This window comes from Arvicola amphibius, chromosome 3 (genome assembly GCF_903992535.2).
Source record: "Arvicola amphibius chromosome 3, mArvAmp1.2, whole genome shotgun sequence".
NCBI lineage: Eukaryota > Metazoa > Chordata > Mammalia > Rodentia > Cricetidae > Arvicola > Arvicola amphibius.
Genome location: NC_052049.1, coordinates 104,621,516 through 104,642,985, shown reverse-complemented (window position 1 = coordinate 104,642,985; position 21,470 = coordinate 104,621,516).

Here is a 21,470-nt window from a genome sequence, read left to right as displayed (position 1 = left end):
ACTTGCCTCATCCCTGTGACCTCATGGAATGGAAGCCCCAGTTAGCTCTCTCCGTTTTTAGAGGCGGGGAACTGTTGCTGCACGGGAGAAAACTCCCTGAACTGAGCAGTCTGGGATGATCCTTGACACAGTCAGAAACAGGTGAAGACAGTCTAGGAGTTACAAGGGACCTCGGTCCATCATCTTGACAAGGAACTGACACCCTGTGGAAATGGATGCCGGGGGCTATTACTAGACACCAGCACTGCTGTCTGCTGCATGCCTGGGAACTTGGCCAGTGCCCCAGGGCCTTTCCCCAGGTCCTTCAGAATGCATCCTGGGTCCCTGTGGACTTACACTGGGAACATTGTTTCTGGGCAGGAGCTCATTTCTAGAAGAAACTTGACAGGAAATAAGGAAACTGAAGGCAGAGATAGAGTTGATGAGTAACTCTAAGAACTATGGGGTTGAGCACTGGGGCTGGGACTTGAAGATGCCACCTGGGTGGTCCCTGGAAAGACTGGAGAGTCATACAGTGTTACTAGGGTGGCCTGCCCAGCTGTTTTGATCGCTTTTCTTCAGGGGTTTCACTTTCAAGCAGCCCGGTTCTGCAGTCCCCACTCTCTTAAAACAAGGGGACAGATGTCCACACGCAGCACAGCTGCACCCAGACACCGTTTCTCTAAGCCCTGGAAACAGGTGTGGCTTAACCCCTCCCCCATGAGGGGAGCTCAGGAAAGTGGCTAACGTTAGGAACTAATGGGTATACCCGATGAAACAGGAGAACTGCTTCTGATTAGCACTTCCCAGTATGGACGCCACAGCACAGAAGGCTCTGAGGGGTAAAGAAAGGGTTCCAAAGCCAAGCATGCCCCTCAAGAACTCCAAGGCTCCTTACAACTTCAGACCCTTTAAGAAACGCAACACTAAAAACCTAAAGACTCCATTTTACTTCGGCATAGGGGGCCAGTGTAGCCTCATTCAGATCTTATGAAGAAACCCACTTCAGTAAACACTAGCTTGGGTAAGAGATTCCCAGGCCTTTCTCTGCTCATGATCCGCACAGCCCAACCCCTTACCCTCACTGTGTCTTGAGTGCTTATGGGTCCACTGTAGCCTCTTTGCTTCCCAGGGTGGGACAGTACTCTAGAGCTAGGGAGGAGCATGTTCTAGCTGCCAAGCACCTACCTAGTAAGAGGAACCTTAAAGGGAAGATATGATCTCTCTGGAAGGAGCAGGGGCCAATGGCTGGCCTACCAGAGAGCTTGTCCCCCTCCTGAAGGGCTAAGTCATCTGCTATTTCAGAAGGGAGGAAACTGAAACTCAGACGTGGTGCTTTCCCAGGTCACCTTTTTGCTTCACTCCCAGAAACATGTGCGCACTAGCAAGAGCTCTCCCACCTAGGAACATCCCAGCTCTTATTTCCTTCCCTTGAGAGACTTTCCCCTTTCCTGGGTTCAAGAGAGAAGTCAGAAAACAGCTCTGATTTTTTTTTTTTTTTTGGACGTTAGATGTGTATATGCAGATACGAGAAGGAAGGAGGTATTAGTTTGTTTAAAACCAATTTAAAAGTAATCGTGAGTTTATGAATTAAATGGATCACGTTTCACTTTATCAAAGAGTTCATTCTTTTAGGAGAAGGGATACCCTAGGTCCTTTAGTGGATGTCTGTAGATGGTACTTAAATTTACTCTGCTTTGTCCTGTACATACATACAACGACAGGGTTTAATTTATAGACTGGGAACAACAAGGTGTTAACAATAACAATAAAATGGAACAATTTTACTGTAATGAAATTGCCAGTTGCTGATGGAAGCAGACGCAGAGATCCTCAGTTAGCACTGGGCTGAGCTCCCAGAGTCCCATCGAAGAGAGGGAGTAGCAACAGAGTAGCAACAATATAAGCAAAGGGGTCAAGACGATGATGGGGAACCCACAGACACAGCTGACCTGAGCTAGTGGCTAGTGGGAGCTCACTGACTCCAGACTGATGGGGGAGGGGGTGACCTGCATAGGCCCAGACTAGGCACTCTGAATATGGATGACAATTGTATGGCTGGGGCAGTCTGTGGGGTCATTAGTAGTGGGACCAGGATTTATCCCTAGTGCTTGAACTGGGTTTTTGGAACCCATTCTCTTTGGATGGATACCTTGCTCAGCCTAGATATAGGGGGGAAGGCCTTGGTCCTGCCTCAACATGGGATGCCAGACTTTTGTGGACTCTCCATGGGAAGCCTTAACCTCTCTGAGGAGTGGATGGGGGGTAGAGTGGGTGGAAGGTTGTGGGGTGAGGTGGGGGGACCTGGAGGAAGGAAGGAGAGGGAACTGGGATTAATGTTTAAAATGAGAAAAGATTGTTTTAAAAAATAAATTTAAAAAAAAAAGAAATTGCCAGTTGCCACTACTTTTGAACTTTGGGGTCATTACTAAGTAAAATAAAGGTCTCTTGAACATGAGCACTGTGATGTGGCGGCATGCCATCTGAAAACTGAGCCAGCAGCTAAGAGATGATTGACAGGTGGGTAGTGTGGGCAGCACGGATACACTAGACAAAGATGACTCATGACCCAGGTGGGATAGAGACAACCCAAGACTTCATCCTGCTGCTAGACTGGCACGCAATTCAGAACTTATGTGTACGGCACCACCCTTCCTTATTCCTGGCCTCCCAACTCTTGGCCTCACCCTCAAGAACCTCTCCTGCATGTGAACCACAGCACGCAGAGTCCCCAGCCAGGAGCCTCTTCTCTGCGGCAGGAATCAATTTACATGTAAGGGGAAGAGTCCCTGCTCAACATTTCATTTAGTAATTTCTGTCTTAGTTTGGCTTCCTTTGGCTGTGTTAAAACACCATGACCAAAAGCAGCTTGGGCAGGAAAGGGTTTTTATCTTATATTTCCAGGTGAATCCATTAGTGTGGGAAATCAGGACTGAAACTCAAGCAGGGCAGGAACCCTGGGAGTAGAGGACATGGAGGGGTGCTGCTTACCGGCTTGCTCCTCTTGGCTTGCTTAGCCTGCTTTCTTATACATCCCAGCGCCACCTAAGTAGGGACAGTACTTTCCTCAGTGGGCCAGGCCCTTCCACATTAATCATTAATCAAGACAATGTTTTACAGACTTGGCAAAGGCAGGTCTCAGGGAGGCAATTTCGCAGTTGAGGATCTCTTCTCAGATGACCCAAGCTTATATCAGGCTGACAAAAGCAAGCAAAACCAGTCAGGACATGTAAAGAAATGGAGAGCAAATAGGGGAAAATAAAGAGACCACCCCAGAATGCCTAGATCCTATTAGAATCTTTGCAGAAAGTCATGTATGCAAAAATGGGATCTCCCTTTTGACTTGTATGTGTATGACAGAGGAACTATTTGGAGCCATTGGAAGTGAAACATTGTATTCCTGCAACGTATCAGAACTGACTTTGCTCTCCCAGTGACTGTTGCCATCATCAGCCACTACACAGACATGGGTCTGTGATTTTATTCAGGTAAATCACCACTTCTGCTAACTCCCTTCCTTCTTCCTCCATTGTTGAAGATGGTCTCAACCCCGTGGTGATATTTATATGCTGAGGCCAGCATACCAAACATCCATGTGTCTATGAGCAGTCTCAAGTACCCATGTGGATTTCACTTTTGTCTTGGGGTGGTACCCTTAGGGATCAAGAGAAGGCTCCTGAAGGATACGCTGGTCTTGGAGGCATGATGGGAAAGGGGTTGCAACAGGAGCTGGTCCTTCATACATACCCATGACCTGTTTATTGGTGGGGACATCTCCGGCCCTTTCAGGATGGGGCTCTTTCAGGTGTGATAGAGAAAAGGGTGTTGCTTAGAGGAGTCCTCCAGTCTCTGCGCTGGGGTGTTTACTACTCTTCATTTTCACTGAAAGGGACAGCCTGACTTCAGCAGGGAACTGGGAATAAAGATACCAGCTCCAAACATCTCTCAGGGTCAGACCTGCAGCTCAGTGTCCCACTTCAGGTGAGATTTCCTGCCCAGCTTCCTGATGGTGGGAACCTAGGTGTGTGGGTGTGTGTGGTTGCATGAGTCACCCCATCTGATTTATAGACACTTTGTGAAGCAGTAGACTCAGGAGAAAGAGTGGGCAGGAGTAGGGAATTGTCTGGAATCAGAGGCCTCATTAGAACAAGGGCCTAATCAGCAGTATTTATGAAGTTATTCTGGGCAGGAACTATGGTAAGTGGTGCATGTGTCTGAGTGTTTGTGTGTATGTATTTGTGTGTGTGTCTGAGTGTGTGTATGTGTGTGTGTGTGTCTGAGTGTTTGTGTATATGTATTTGTGTGTGTGTCTGAGTGTTTGTGTGTGTGTGTGTGTATGTGTGTGTGTTTGGGTTGGGGACTCTGTATGAGGGTGGAGGTAGGAAAAGACAAGACAGTTTAAAGCTGAAGGGTCAGAGAGCTGTTACGACTTAGAGAGAACTTTCTCAAACATGCTCCTTGTTGACTGTAGTCCCGCAGTCAACCCAGAGTGGCTGAGGGAAAAGGACGGAATGAGGACATGGTGGAGGCTCCAGGTCACTTATCCTCCAGGGTTCTGATAGTTTGGGACCCCCACACATTATATCCACTCTGACGTCAAGGAGTACAGTTAACCATCGCCTCTCGCTCCAGTTTCTCTTCTTCACTACCTGCTGTTTGGGGGGCCAAATGCTTTAAGAGTCACTTTGCGGCAGTGAGAGGAATTCAAATTGAGGTATGGAGATCTTGGACCTTCTGGAACACGGGGTTTTGCCTGTGTAAAATGAAAGTGTGACTCTGAGGTTCAAACTGTGTGGGAAGGTGCCCCATAAAGGAATGCGGGCGTATGTTCTGTTGTTTGTTATTGCCTTGGAGTTTGCTCACCAGCTTCTCCAGAACAGAGCAGGGGTAGAAGAAGCTGGGAGCAGGTGTTAGTGCAGAAGTTACTCTGCCAGCGGAGAAGGCGACTTCTCCCTTGCATCCACGTCAGCACTGGCTTGTGGTGACAGGACAGCCTATAAAACTGATTTGGCAACTTTAGAATAAAAACACCTGTGAGGGCAGAGGGACCTCCTGGCTGCATGTGACAAAAGCCTCTTGCTTGGAGTCCTCAGGCCAGTGTGTGTCTAGCATGTACCCTCCAGCTCAGGACTTCAGATCTCTTCAGATGCACAACTTGACTGCACCATGTCAGGATTCCATGGGCTTCCTGGGCAGGCTAGAGGCCAGGGAATGGTGTCTGCTTCTATCAGTTATTCTGGCACCAGCAATAGCTTTCCAGAGGGGAGTTGGGAATGGAAGCCAGTTTCACAGCAGGTGTCACAGGGGAGGTGATCAGACAGCGGCTACTGTCCTTGTTCCTTTTGTGACCCAAATGCTGCTAAAGACGTCCCTGGCACAGTGACCGCCAAGTGCCCCATGGGAGGAGATGGATGAAAGAGATGGGAAGTTCTCGTAAATTTTTAATCTGAAAAATAAAGAAAGTGTGAATTAGAATTAATGCAGGTATTAAATATTTAAAGTTTCTGTACTCACTTTCATTTTTAACATATTCCTCCCTCAAAAGCCTCCATAGCGTGTGTCAGATTTGTTCTCAAGATGTCCCTGTCTCTCTGCCTTCCCCCAGGCCCAGCCCCAAAGTTGGAAAGCAGGTATTCATCATCCTGATGGAAATTTTCATTTTATTTCTCCTACAGGAACCATCTGATCTCTCTCTCTCTTTTTATATTTATGCTTTCTCTATATGGCAGCATAAATAATTAATGCCATTATAAACACATCCTATGCAAAATATTTATTAGAAAAAATAACTCTTTAATTTGGCATGTCATTTAATTCCAATCATAGCACACGGGCTACAATTAATGCCAAGGCTGGGAATCCAGACTGACTGCTAACGCTTGCACAGGTACACCAAAGTCCCTGACACTGAAGCCCCTTGGACTCTTGGTTGTTTTTTTGACTTGTTCTCATTTGATTGATGGAAGCATCAACTGTCTAGTGGGAGTGGGGCTGGAAGAGAGTCTGTAGAAGGAAGGCAGGGATCCATTCTGTCTTCTCTGGAGTGGCAGGCAGGGGTGTCCTGAGGCCCTTCGAGTGCATTTGGCAGCGTCCATCTGAAAGGCTGCTGAGCATTCGGATGTGGGCCGTTCGGTCTGGTTTCATGGGACTGGATCAGGCCCCATCCTAATGGGTCCTCACAAAGGCCTGGCTTGGAGTGTGACAGCGAACAGTTTCCTAGTGCTGGCTTTCATGCATGTATTCATTTAACAAATATTTATTGAGTGTCCTACGTGTTCTGGGCATTGTGGCGCGTACTGGAAATATAACAATAAAAAAGATGGGGGTGGAAATGAGGATAAGCAGTTCCTGAATATTTTACCATTGCTCAGTCCCCTTTTCCAGTCAAACACACTTCCTGGCTATCTTAAGGAGTCTGTCAGTGCAACTCCACCCCCAAGGTTTAAGAAATTGTGGTTAATATTTGAACAGCTCAGTGTTCCTAGTTTTATGGATTCCCATGGGCCACAACCTTCCCAATAACACTACAGCTACCACCACCCACTCTTCTTCTGGATCCTTCTGGGGAGGATCCTGGAAACCATATGGCTTGTATCCACTTCTCTCCTGGCTCCAGAATGGTCCTCCATTTGTAGTTAGGGGAAGTTTCTTTGGGGAAACCGTTGAATCTACCTTGACATATTTTACGTTCATGATTTACCTCCAGGATCCAGACATGGAGGGTTTGGATTTCAGTTTTAAAATGGCATTTCTAGCCTTTCATGCCTTGACTGTCTTCTGTAAATGTCCCCAGGCCTGGCATCATTCAGTGTGTGTCCTCAAGCTTCAAAGCCGTCCATCTACTTGTGGCCCAGGTTCTTGCTAAGTTTTCAAGTGGCAGAGAATAATAAGGGGACAATGTTTGGCTTGGAAAAAGTCTCTTGCAGTCAACAAACTGCCGGTCTGTTATAACTTCACCGAGAATAAAACTAAAATAAATGGCAAGTTTCGTGTCTCCAAAAATAAGATGATGGGAAGAAATGTGGAACTCAAAGCTAGTACCTTGCTCCTTCCTGGACTTGGACTTTTGGTGCTGGGCCTGTGTTCATTTCACAATTACTCCCCCCCCCCCTTGCTTTGCTTGCTTTTTCTTTCCTTCTTTCCTTTCTTCCTTCCTTCCTCCCTCCCTCCCTCCTTTCTTCCTTCCTTCTCTCCTTTCTTCCTTAATTTTTTTTTGAGACAGGGTCTCTCTCTGCTTGCTTTGTAGACCAGGCTGGACTTGAACTCACAGAGATCCACTTACCTACGCCTCATAAGTGCTGGGATCAAAAGCCTGCATCATTATAGCTGTCCCTAGGTTGGTTCATTTTATAGCTAAGGGCGACCTCAAACTTATGGTTCTCTTGCCTCTACCTCCCAAGCGCTAGGATTATAGACAGCATGTGCTACCATGCCTGTTTGTTGCAGAGAGACTTGATGTCTGACTTGAGAGATCTTCGGGTATATCAGGTGCCCTCATTTGGCTGGAACCAAAGATGCTCAGCTTCAGCTACCTTGGAAGTAACATCTAAGATTCTTCAAAGATCGTGTCTATGGTTCCACCTCTGGGCATTTTAGAGGGGATGGTGATCCTGTCTAGGGATTTAAAGCATGAATATTTGAGAACTTCTCAGTACCCTTCCCTTGCCGTTTCCTGTCTGTAGATAGGGACAGCCACAGGACTAGGTCCTACCCATGACCTAGGATTCATTCTGGCCTCCTTTATTAAGAAAGCAGTCAGGAGCTCTGTATTAGTCCTCTTGGCCATTTTGTTCTTCTTTCAGAATGTAAGCTTCTATCTTGCATTTAAGACCAAACTCCCATTTGTACATTATTTCCAATCTGATAAGACATTCAGGATCTTTCTCTGGGGGCTGGAGAGACGGCTCAGCAGCTGATTACTCTATCAGAGAACTGGATTTTAGATCCCACATCAGATAGCTTACACCTGTAAGTCTAGCTCCAAAAGGTACAATGTCCACTTCTGACCTCCCTTGGTATCCATACACACATGTGTGCACAGACACACAAGCATGTATGCATAATTTTAAAAAAACCTCCCTCTGAACTATGCCAAACCTAAATAGTGCCTGGACACATTCCCCAAAATTCTTTCTTCCTTGGCCCTCCCTGGTCTTTTCTCCTGGATGGCTGTGCAGGTCTACCTCCAACCAAATCAGAGCCCTAATGTGTTTCAGCTCTCAGCCCACCACGAGCTTCCCTTATTCGTTCAGTATTGACTATGAGGGTATCACACCTCAGAGACTCGGTCTCTTCCTTCCAGAGAGGCCTGGTTTCACTTCTATTAAGCTTTTCATCGAGTGTCATGTTAAGGGAGGAATCAGCATAAACTGATGTTTTCAAGAAATGGAAATCTAAGGCCTATAAGGAAGTGCTGCCTCTGTGGGCCCCTCTCTGTCTCATAGCTCAGAGCCTTGTCCTGACTCTGCTCAGCACACAGAGCCCAGAAATGACCTGACTCCGAAAGGGTCGAGGGTGAGGCTTGATCTCTGATGGGAAGCCACCCCGCTCCATCCTCCGTGACAGATGCACCTTCATGTCCCTTGGCTTGGTTAATAAAACCCGCTCTTGCTCTTCCTAATGTCCAGTGCCTGGAGTGGCAGGGCCATAGCCAGTAAGTGTTATAGTGACAAACCAGAGAACATCATCAGCCTGGAGCCACCGAGTACCTTTTATTGAACTCGACAAATATCCAATAACCCAGGCCTCTGGCATCTTCTCCTGGAATATTTGATACAAATTGAATGGAAGCTTGAAGGGAGAGGCGTTTCAAATAGAGAAAAATGCTGGCACCCCTGAGTCTCTAAGAGCGGTAAGGTATAAGGACAGCTCTCCAGGTTCTTTCTGTAAGTCTGTCTGAATCGCTCAGTGCTTGGTCTAACGGATGATTAAAAATCAGAATCTAGAGAGCCCGTTCCTGATTACCACACCTAGCCCATATGTGTGTCATCTCAGGGAATGGGCACCTCAACTCAGACGGAGTCTGTTGTCCCAGTTTGACAGCTTAGCTGACTGAGGCACAGTTGAAGTGAAGACAGACAATCAGAGGTTAAGTTCAAACCTTGCTTTTGTATCTCTTGTTTCTTTGACTGTTCCCTTTCTCCTGTGAGTGCCCTTTCTCCACAATGCAGAGGATCCAGGCCTTGTTCTCCAATGGAACTAGAGTGAGCATTAAAGAAATGTGTTTTAAACTTGGATGCTGTCACACACACACACACACACACACACACACACACACACACACACACACACAAAGGATGCAGCTTTTCTTTCTAAGGTGTTCCTTTATTGTTCCCTACTTCTAGTGCCTTTACTATGGGTCCTTGTATATTCAGCAACAAGGAAACCAGCTTCCAGGAGTGAGGGACTGGGCTACTCTGGCTGTTTTATGCCTCTTTATTTCTCCGGTCTGACACCATCTAGGCCTAAGGTCCTAGGTGTCCTTGCCCATCACTTATGTGCTATCATCTTGAATAGGAGTCGCTGTTGTCTGTCTGCCTGAAGACACAACCAGCATCCTGGGAGCCCAGATGAGCGGCAGGAGGTAGTTGCTAAGGTGGATAGATTCCCCAGATGGGGCTCGGGCCATTGTAGGTGTTCACCTTGAAAGCCCAGTGTGCTTCTTGCCCCTTGATGTTCTCCCAAAACCCAGGGGAGGAGCTGAAAATATCCCAGGCAACCTGAAAATGAAGAAGGGCTCAGCAAACAGAGCCCAGCTTCTGAGCAAACAACCAAAAAGGCAGCAGGCAGGCAGGCAGGTGGGCGGGTGGGCAAAGCAAGAAGACTGGGGGATGTGAGAGGAGAACTCTGGACAGGAAGAGTTGAGGGAGAACAAGCAAGGACAAGATGTGGATCCCATTGTCCTTTGTCCAAGAGATGCCCTCTCTGCCAAGAGAAGCACAAAGGAAATATTTCTCAGCCTTAGGCTAGATGGAGAGATCTTAACAGAAAGTGTCTCATGAGCTATTCTCTTTTTTTTTCTTTTTCTTTTAAAGATAAGGTCGTATATGGCCCAGGTAGCTTAGGATGTACTCTGTAGCTGGAGATGACTTAGAACTGCCCATCTTCCTGGATTCTGACTTCTGAGTGCTGGCATTACAGGTGTGTGCCACCACACCTGGCTTTTTCTATCACATTTCTACAACAGAAAAAAAATGGAAGCAAAGAAAGCTTTTTCCTGTGCTTTCCTGTCAGTTGGGAGGCCTGCCTTCCTATGAGTCGGGAGGCCTGTCTTCCTATGAGTTGGTCTATGAGTCGGGAGGCCTGTCTTCCTATGAGTTGGTCTATGAGTCGGGAGGCCTATCTTCCTATGAGTCGGGAGGCCCATCTTCCTATGAGTTAGTCTATGAGTTGGGAGGCCTGTCTTCCAAATTTGTTGTCACTATGTGACTTTGGGCAGGCAGATCTCTTAGGCAAGGATGTTCTGAAGTCTTCTGGATTGATGTAGCAACCCAGAGTCCAGAAGCCTACCTCCTGGAAAAGGCCTACTTCCTTACTAGAACCTAGAGGGGAGACTCGCTGTGGGGCTGTTTGCCCTCAAAATGGTTGTCCATGCACTGGAGTCTACAGAGCAGCAATTCATAAAACCATGGCCTTCTGTCTGCTTGTTTGTTTTCATGCATTTTTTAAAGTTAAAATAGTAATTGTACTGTATGGAAATCACAGCACTCAGAACATAGACAAGGAATTGTAAACAAGTCACACTGCAGGATGCAGGAAAGAGGCCTTCACCCAGATCTGGGTTGAGACCCTGTGAATGGTAGCCCTTCTGGCTGTTCCCTAGATGGTTAGTCTTCTTTTTCAAATACCCTAGGGCTTGGAAGGGTGAATGGCAGCCTGTAGGGGATGTTAGGATGAATGGGAACTCTTGCTTTGCACGGATTGTACGGCAGTCTGGTCCTAGAGCTCAGAGACAGGGTTGGCAGCACAGCTAGCTGCAAATGGCGTCATCCTGGGAACAGGCAAGAGATAGTAAGTGTGTGCTATGTTCAAGGCTTTCTTAGAGGAGTAGAGACCAATGCTAACTAAGACAGAGTTCCCGTATCTGATATGCCACAGTCTAACTGAGGAGAAGGAAAGAGAGTAAACAAGGAAACAAAAATCGTAATAAGGGAAATTTAGGTCTTGATCCACGTGGTGCAGAAGATATTAAGGGAGAGTGCCTAGGATGGAGACTGGGAAGACTTCCTGCGAATGGGATGCAGGGATTGAAGGTGATGGATAGGAAGGTGGCATCTATGCATGGATAGGAGGGGAGAACATCTCAAGTTGAAGGAAAAGTAAGAGCAAATCTTCAGAAATGTATGCCTAGGGAATTCATAGGCAAGCGTACGGGAAAGAGAAATTAGGACTAGACAGAAGGCTATACGGGGGACTTTCGGGGTCCCTGAAAAGACGTTAGAATCTTTGCCTACATGAAACAGTGCTTTGCCATTGGGAGAGCTGACTGAGGAGAGCTGCCTGCTGGAGAAGCACAGTTCTGGCTGCTGTAGATGTCTGGTATCTAGACAGAAGGCCCTGCTGGCTTGGTCTTGGCTATGCAGTAAAAACAGAGCAGGGTTGTTGAATATCTACTTATGGTGGGTGTAGAACTCAAAGGCTTCCTCATGACAAGGATGTGGAAGGATGACAAGAGACCCAAGACAGACTCTGGGCTTTTATTTACTGGATGGAGAATGTACTTTTCACTTAGTTGGTGAAGCTTGCTTAAGTGGTTATAAAGGTCTGAGGCAGGGGAAGTAAAATAAAAATCAATTCTGACTACATCATGTGTGGGACACTTCTGAGACACCTAGGCCAGGATGCTAAGCAGACAGTTGAACACTCCTATGTGGGACATGGGATGAATAATGGCTTGATGTCAGCCTGAGAGACACAGTGTATGACAAGGCATTTGAAGTAACAGGACTGGGTACGATCATGTGGGGAGAGACAATAAAGGGGGCAAGAAGGTTTCCATATGTTTAGAAAGTGACAATAGAGTTAACAGAGAAGAAATGCCAACAAATTATAGAAAAAGTCAGGTGACTGGGGTGGCAGAAGCTGGAGGAGAAAGGTTTTGGAGAAGTAGCAATCGAGTACCTGTGCCAAATGTTTCTGGAAAATGAAGATGAAGACAGAGAACGGAACACTTGCTCTGTCATGGTGAGTTGCTCACCACCTTGGGGACTGGTCTTCAGTGGAGAGATGGGTAAGGAAGCCTGACTGGAGTAGGATGAAGAGAAAAAGGCAGATGAGAGAGTGGGCATGAAGAGAATAGATAAAACCTTTGAACAGACTTGCTGGGCAGAGGAATCTCACGATGGTTGGAAAGTAGGGTAGGAATGCAGTTGAGGGGGCACTTAGGTGGAGGACGATATGAAGGTTTCATTTGTGTGCAAACAGGAGGGTACAATAATACAGAAAGAGGCAGAAAAGTTGCTTTTTTTAAAAAAAATCCTTGTCCAAACAGGGTGCTTGGCCACGAATATATCAGACACCCTCTCTAAGGCTTATGGGGCAGAAAGATGGTAAGAGCCAAAAGTCAGGGAGACCAGAACAAAATAGTGTCTTCCACACATGGTTAAGACCACTGCGTTAACACACTCATAGCAGCTATAGTTCCTACATAAGATCACCCAGCATTCTAGCTTTGAGTAGAAAGAGGTTCATGAGCCCCTACCCCTAACCGAGAAACTTCAGACAGTTGATGGGTTCTGGAGAACAGACACTCAGTTTCCTGTGTCTCCTACTAGGTTGATCTCACTTTAGTGGCTAGCCCCATCCCCAGTAGTCTGTGAGTAGCACTAACTGGAGCCATTGGGTTATTAAAAACAAAAACAAACAAACAAAAAAAAATGAAGTTGGATCAGGGAGGCAATGAGGATCTGTGGCTCTGGAGGGCTTGGGAGAAGCCTGGGAGTGAGCATAATAAAAATACATTGCATGAAATTCTCAAATAATTAATAATAAATATTTTTTTAAAAAAGTCTTTTAAATAGTAAGAAGAATGGGTTGAAAGCCAAGAGAAAGTGCTGGCCTTGTACAGATTCCATTGTGATTGGGGGGGGGGCGGTAAGATGGCCGGAGTATTTTGGTTCTGATGTTGATGCAATAAAACGGTTATTGATGGAAGAATGAAGTAGTTCTCATCTCATAGAAATCCTTTTTGTCTATGAAATATACTGCAAGGTCATCAGCTAGAAATGGGGTTGGGGAGGGGAATGTTAGAGACTTGGTGAGGGAGAAGGAAGTGTGATGGCCTCCCCAGAGACTGGGAAATTGAATTTTCTCAGGGAGGGTAGTAGGTTCCTCTGAGAGTGTTGAGTGAGATTTGTGGTCATGGTTGCAGTGGCTCTAGTCAGCAAATCTGTGTCATTTTTCAGCTGCTCTGTGCAGGCCCTGAATAAGGGGGTGGGATACTGGGGCTGGAGTTCTGCCAAGCTGGGACAGTGGAAAAAGAGCTTCGGGAAGCTCAAGTTATTGACAAAGGGTAGTTTTAGTGTTAGATTATGAAGTCCGAGCTGGATAAAGAGGAAATGAACACATACAAGGAATGATAGACATGGATATCCAAGGGGTGGCTTTTAAATAAAGTAAGGCTGAAGGATTTCTGGGCTGGGATTGTCAGTAGAAGCAAACTCTAACTAAGGCAATGGTATCAGAAGTGGACTTTCAGTGGTAGGCGACTCAGTGATCTGTGTGACATAGTCTAAGGAATGGCTATAGGAGTGAATCAAACGCTCATTAAAGCCAGGGTATCAACAAAATCAAGAGGTCAGGGCATTGAATGGGCCATTTTTATAGAAACTGAAGTTCCTGACAATGACAGCAGGAATAATGATAGAGGATTCAGTGGTCTGGGTGCTAACCACATGATGAGTGAGGGGGGATGCATAGGAGAGTGGCTGGATAACAGTGCTGTATGTGTAGGAAGGCTACTATGAGATCCAACGATGAGTGCTTCAAGCAAGACATGAGCTCTAAATAGAAATTGCAGTGGATCAGGTGGGATGGATACACACCAAGTTCTGATGCACATAGGTCATGGAAGACAAAATAGCTATCACTGGAAAGGGCTTCTGAAGAATATACCTTTTTGCCAAAGCTGAATTTCACTTAAAGGAAAGGAAGGAAAGAAGGAAGGAAGGAAGGGAGGGAGGAAGGGAGTGACGGAGGGAGGGAGGGAGAAAAAAAAGAAAAGGGGGAACCTTGCAGAATGCATGGAGTTTTCCTGTAAGTATGGGGGCACAGGATGTGGGTATAGAATGTTCATACTGTGGCATACAATCCAGGAAATAGAGTCCTGTTGACAACTCAAGCATGCTAGGTCCATCCTTAGAGGCACAAAACTCTCTGAATGAAGACACTGATTTCTGCCTCTGATATGAAGATGTAGAGCCTTCAGCTGGAAGCCTGGGAAAGAGTGAGCAGCTAGAGTATGTACGATGTGGTGACTGAAGATCTGAATAGCTCACACCTAGAAGTATGTCAGCTATCGACACAGTAGTCCTATCAGGAGAACAACAGAAAGAAGTGCCTTTAGGAACCCGCAGTTAACACTATTCTCAAATAAAGACTATGAAGCCCAAAGAGTTAGGTAACTCGTCCAAGGTCATCAGCTACAAAGCTTATTCAAAACAGAGCTACACGTAGAGTTTGCATCCACTGTGCATCTATGGCAGCTGAAGGTGTAAGAGACGCAGAGAAGTGGGAACTGGATGAGCTAGGAGAACATGGTATTGCTGTGCTGTTTGAGCCTCATGCTCATTGTGGTAGCCCCTCTTAGGGACACGTACCTAATTTGCAGAGACCACTGGACACTGTATTTGCTTCATTCCTAGCACTCCCAGTGACACCTGGATGGAGTAGACTTGCTTACCTGGCTTTAGGACCTCCATGCCCGCATGTGGTCCTACCTGTAGAGCAACAAGATGGCCTGGGGTGTACAGTGGGTGAGACTACCCTTTAAGACTGGCCTGTGGCATCACCCGGACTGGCCTAGTGCCGACCAAATGGTTGAGTCACTAACTGAGTATCCTGTGCGTGGCAACACTTCCATGAAGACCAAATTCTATTAGAGGAGCCACATTTATCCAAGGACTCATGGGCTTAGTGATAAAAGAGACCTAAGAGGCCTTTGATTCCATTGTTTCGTATCCAGACAGAAGCAACAGAACTTGTGACCCAAAGTGCACCATGGCCATGTGCTACCTTCTTATTTAACTTGTGGTGCCTGTCTCAAGGGGTTCCCCCATCCAAGGGTCTGTATCATGAACTTGATCTACCTGCTTCCTCCTGTATCTTGAAGGTGGAGCAGGAAGAAGAGCTAGCCCCTATCTGGAAACCAAGGGCAGACTCCTGCCCAATGAGTCATGGCACCCGGAGAGCCCTTTGGCTATTCAGGAGAGGATGCCGATGAACTTGGCTCCTGCCTTCCAACCCTTCTCTCTTCTCAGCCTGTGCAAGTGTTAAATACAGCATCAAATTAAGCAAAATTAAATACATTTCCATGCAGTATTTTTCTCTTGACAGAATCAAACAATGCGGTTGCCATAGTAACAGCCTCTTCTGGAAAGGTCACCTGCAAGAAACTGTGTTTTAGGTACAACTCAAGGAGATTATGGGGGATTAACTCATTTTATACATATATATATATATTAAATATATATTTTTTCTTTAAAGGGACTGTTATGAAGGAATAATATCCAACAGAGCCGGAAGATACCCACAGAAAAAAAAATTTAAGTCCCTGATAAAGGATTTTTTTTTCTTCTTTCGTTTTTTTACCCAGCATGCAGTGGATATCTGAAATGGCGACTTTGTGTTTTTACTTGGCTTTAATTAAACCTCAGTCGGGGCTGAGGAATGTGGTGAAGCGAGATAATTGCACTATTCCCAGTACAGTTTTTAAACTCCGGCTTTGATATGCACCTCATGACAGCCTGAACTTGCCCCCAGACTCCTGAGGCTGCTTGAGGCTCTGCATCTAAGCACCTCTCTTAACCTGGGGCACCAGGGAGCTGTATGGATGGGGGTCTCCAACGGTGGAGAAGGCTGAGAGCGAGGCTCAGGGAGCAGAGGTTGCATCTCCTCTGGAAAGTTTAGCTCTAGCTTTTGGGAAGGCCGGCATGAGCAAACCCAGCTCCCAAGTGGAGTGGGACCTTTTCTTCTACTTGCCTGAGAGTGAGAGTCTTTAGGGCTATTGGATTTGAGCTCCAATGTGCTTCCTGGTGCAGAGCTGGCCGTGAGATGTCCAGGCAAGCAGAGGGGCAGTACATGTGCCCTCTGTAAAGCTCTTAAGCAAAATCCTCCGGAGAAAGAGGCTCTGGCACCCCACAGCTTCTACAGCCAACCTACAGTAGCTCAGGTGGTACAGGTTCAGGCTGTTCTGGAGACAGGGATGAAAGTCACCTAACTGAGTCGTGCAAAGGTTTGCAGGACCCTTTTAATCCACCTATTTAGGACCATTTGCTTTCCAGACACACAGAGAGCAGGTAGCTGTCATGGAACAAGGGGATCCGGTCTCAAAGCACAGAGGTAAACAGAGGACTGTATTGGCTTCCGGGGCACTAGCTAAATAGCTTCTCCATCTTTAGGTTGGTCACATTCCAAAGATAATCCATAACTTGATGACCAGGGCTGGCAATCTCTGTGTGTTCATGTATGTGTATGAAGGAGGGGGCTGGGAGAGGTGGAGTCATGGGATATATGTACCTGTGATATTTAACTGTATGTATATGTATAAATATGACATACATAGAGATAGAGCCACATAACTCTGGCCATATGCAGTATAGACTACAAATACTCTCTGATGGCTCCCCTGACATCGTGGGTACTTTCTCTTCCTTTCTAGCCCCAGATTCCAATAGCGTCCCTTACCTGATCGTTCTGCTAAACAAGATAAGCTTGCATAGTTTAGCAAAGACAGGCAAACCTGAGCTTGAGTTCTGACTGGCCACTTAACAGCTGAATACTGCTCTTTCCTTCCTCATCAAGTGGGGATAACAAGAGCTACTATCTTAAATCACAGGTCCTTATGGGGTTGTAGGGAAGATTAAAGGAAATGACCTGAGGGATGGGGCTGGATAACGTAGGTGTTCACCGGATGTTTGTTGACTATTTGGAGAACATGACTTTTGTACAAAACAAACCGTGTGTTTCTTTCCTGTGAAATCCAGCTTGCCAGCCTGGGGACCACTGCAGAGATTAAAGAAAGAACAGCAATTTCTGTCTCTAATCCCCAGTACAATCACTGGAGGGTTTCTTAAACTCTTTTTAAAAAAGCAAAGCTACAGTTATCCAGGGAAGAATTTTATTTTTAGTGCATCCCATCCCCCTAAAGGCAATGCATCCTTATAAAATGATTCCCCAGTGTCAGGCCAGACCAGAAAGACCTTGGTAAAAACTGTGTCCACAAGTAGAGAGGGCATAGCTTTTGGTTACTCAAATCTGCCTTCTTTCTTCATTTAGGACAAGAAAGGGATGCCTTGTTTTTGCCATCTCCCAGCTGTAGACTCTGCATCTGAATTCTTCCAGTAGAGATAGCCCCAAATGGCAACAGACCTTGCCAGAGAGCTACAGCTGTGAGCCACTGGCCTGGTGTATTTACTGGGAGCCATTTCTAGTGCACCCAGTTGGTATCCCTTGACATCATCTGATTTAGTTAACTGGGAGTGGCTGTTGACACCAAAGCACTGTTGATTGGCTGCTTTGGGGGCTTTAGCCATGTTTTTTTTTTCCTGACCTGGGTCTCATTGTTGAACTTGTCAAATAAAATATGCCCAGCCTTTTAAAGGGTACTTGACAAGTAGGCTGTCTCTGAGAACTCCAAGTTGGGAGACTTGGAAGCTGGCAATATTTGTCTTGAACTCTGCCTTTATTGTATGAACTTTATTGTATGAACTTGGGCTAGTTACTTCCTACTCTGACCCCCAGTTTCTGATCTGTAAAATGGGAATATGCTACTAATCTCACGGTGCCATGCTGAGGTTAAATGAAATAATATCCATGGCAGTATTACTGTGGTAACTAACACAAAGCTGTCTCAGTGTCGGGCATCAGAATCACCTGAAGGTTATTACCCATACATTGGTAGGCCTCACCTCTGTATTCAGTAGGTCTGCTGTTGACCTGAAAATTTGTATTTCCATATTCTCAGTGATGTTACTGGTACTGACACCACACTTTACAAAGCACTGACCCTCTAATCCAGTGAGATCATGGTCTGTTTTAATTAGAACCTTGTAGGTATCTAACTTCGCTTATGAAGGCATCCAAGTAGACAGAATTCAAACGAGGGCAGTCCAACAGCACTTTCCACGGTGATGGGAATGTCCTTATGCTATTCTGGCCAGTTTAGTAGTTGCTTGCTACATGCAATCACTAAGCATTTAAAATACAAATGTGGGACTGAATTACTTTTACATTTAATTTTGATAGCCTCATATGACTATTACCTAGCATATTAGATGATACAGACCAGATTTCCATAATCCCATCTTAGAAAAGCTATATCCAATGGCCAGGGAGATGAATGGCATAACAGACATAACCTCAAGATCTCAGATTGGGGTTAAGACACAACATTGCAGCCACCTGCTCCTTCAGTATGTTCTCAATACTTAAGGACATTCTGAAGCTTGGAGACCAACTCATGAATCTCTATCCTTCCCTCATATACCTGAATGTCTAGGCACCCTATGAGTCAGGAACAGTTGAAACACAAGAAACAGGGGGTCTGAGCATCCAAATGGAATAATGATGGACCTCTTAGGGACAACGGCATCTCTTCTTGGCAGATATGTGCTAGTATGGTACAGGGACAGAAAAAGATAAAGACATCCTCAGGATGGAAGAAGGGGAAAAAAACCTAAAGCAGTGTTGTTGTAGGAGTCCGCTTGTTTGTTCCTGGCTGCCCAGACTTGAAATAACCACTGAGAAACTATATTATTTAAATCATTGCTTGGGCAGTCACTTAAGTGTATTGCTAGCTAGCTCTTACATCTTTGGTTAACCCATTTCTATTAATCTGTGTATTGCTGTGTGACTGTGGCTTACCTGGTGAAGCTCTGTCCGGCATCCAGCATCTGTCTCCAGCTAGGCTCCATGGCTTCTCCTGGCTCCGCCTTCTTTCTCCCAGCATTCAGTTTAGTCATCCCACCTAGCTCTAGTCTGCCCTATCACAGACCAAGGCAACTTCTTTATTCATTAACCAATAAAGCAACACATAGACAGAAGGGAATCCTACACCACACTGTGATCTGTTAAAATATGGGGGAACAAGAGGGGTGGCTAGAAGGAAGATTTCACATGACTCAAGGCAAGGCAGCTGGTAAAGGGTTGAAAGGGAGAAACTAATTTCTCATGGTGGTGGAGAACGGGAAATGTGAAAATTATGTCTATGGGGCCAGAAAGGTGTCTCAACAGTTAATCACTCTGGCTGCTCTTCCAGAAGACCTGAATTCAATTCTCAGCACCCACATGGTTGTTCAAAAACATTTGTAATTCCAGTCCCAGGGATGTGACACCTTTTTCTGGCCCCTGCAGATACTGCATAAATGTATTACACACACACACACACACACACACACACACACACACACACACAGGCAAAATACCCATACACATAGAAATAAGTAAATTTAAAAAAATAAAAGGGAATGTTGTCTGTGGCTCAAATAAAAAGATGCTTGCTCTCAGGGTGCTTCTGTGTGTAAGAAGCCAGAGGGGTGTTACTCTCTTGGAGTCACCCTGGCAATGCTCGCTGGAGAACCTTTCATCTCATGCTGTCTAGAAAGAAAAAAATCATGTGATACAGCAGTGAGGGTCTCTGGTCCCGAGAGTTCACAGAGAGCTTGCTTAAAACTATCTGTGCCACTCAGTATCCCTAGGACCTTGGGCAAATATGCCACCTTTTCTGTCTTGGTAAACAGAAGTGAGTGTGGTATGCATATAGAGAGGTGTTTTGTAAATTAAGTGAGATAGTAGATCCCAAGTATTGCTAAAAAAAAAGTGCTTTTTCAATGGCAAATATTATTGCATACCTGTACCACCCCCCACCTTCACGTGAGCAGTACAGGAGCGGAGACTCCGGGAGCCTTTCCTAGAGTGTGTCTTATGCTGAGCCCTATGACTGAGTAGAGGTGACCTCTCTGCCCACAGGCCCCCAGGGGTGTGCTTTTGCTCCACAACAACAACCATGATGGATTGTGGTGCCTGATACAGCCAAGACACAAGAAATAGCATCACACCACCAGAAAACCAACTTAAGCCTGGCCTGATTTAGTGCAGAGAAATGGCAGCTGCTGTGCTCGGCTGGCTTCCACCCAGCAGAAGGCTATTTTTTGCAAATAAAATGGTAAGTTGCTAATCAGAAAGATAAATTAAGAAGCATTAAGATAATGATGGTCTAATCACTGTCCACACAGAGAATTGCTAGAGTGAATATCCAGGCTACCAAGTGCTTGAGCACATTTGGTGATTATTTGTATTATGAAGGGAATGATGGATTCCAGGCCTGGAATCAATCTAGTTCAGGAAATACACAAGTCCAACCTCCACCAGGGACTTCTGGAGGTCAACTGTTCCCCTGATGGCCTCCATCCCTGGCTCTGAACAGCCTTTCTCAAACCGTTCTTCATCTGCCTGTCTCATCACCAAATGCTCCAACCTCTATGAAGGCACCTCGTGGTCCAGCTGTTTAGGTGCCCAATATGACACCATTATGGGACTGTCTGGGCTAGTGGGGGAGGGCTCTACTTTGGGAATGACAAAATCGCCCTATCTGGGAGCAAGCTGCTGCATGACCGAGGATGGGATCTAGGCTCTTCCTTGCCCTTGAGACTTGATGGGTAGAAGTGCTGTCCCATCATGCCCTAGAGTCTGGAATCATCAAGACCATGCAGATTATTGTCCCTTTTCTCTGTAGCTGGGGATCCAAGGCCTATGGGGCATGACTTGTCTACTGCCTCAGAGACCAACACAGGGATTTAGCCAATATTCCTATTAACCTCTAGGGTTAGACTGAGAAGAAACCCTGAGAACCTCTACCCCAGGGTACAGCACGAGAGCCCTGAAGGGTGATGTGTACAGCATAGACTAAAGAAAAAAAATTCCCATTCATAGTGAGAGGCTAACAAACTTAGATTTGATCCAATATCGAAATCTTGGTGTCTCTTAAGCTCCCATGTCACTTCACCTACACACTCATCTGTGAGGTGGGGATAAAGGGCCCAGCCTATAGTCTGTTGCACCTCACTTGCTGAGCTGGTGTTATTCCTACTGCTGTGTGGCATGGGAGCCAGCAGGAAGTTGGGGAGCAATAGCTGGATTCTAGGCAGGGGAGTGTGCTGGGGCAGCTTAAAAGAACAAACAGTTCAGTTGTCAGACATTTCAGAAGTCAGCATCTGTGCACAGCCATTATTAAAATTAAATCATATGTAGGCAGTGTCCATTGTATTAAGTAGGGC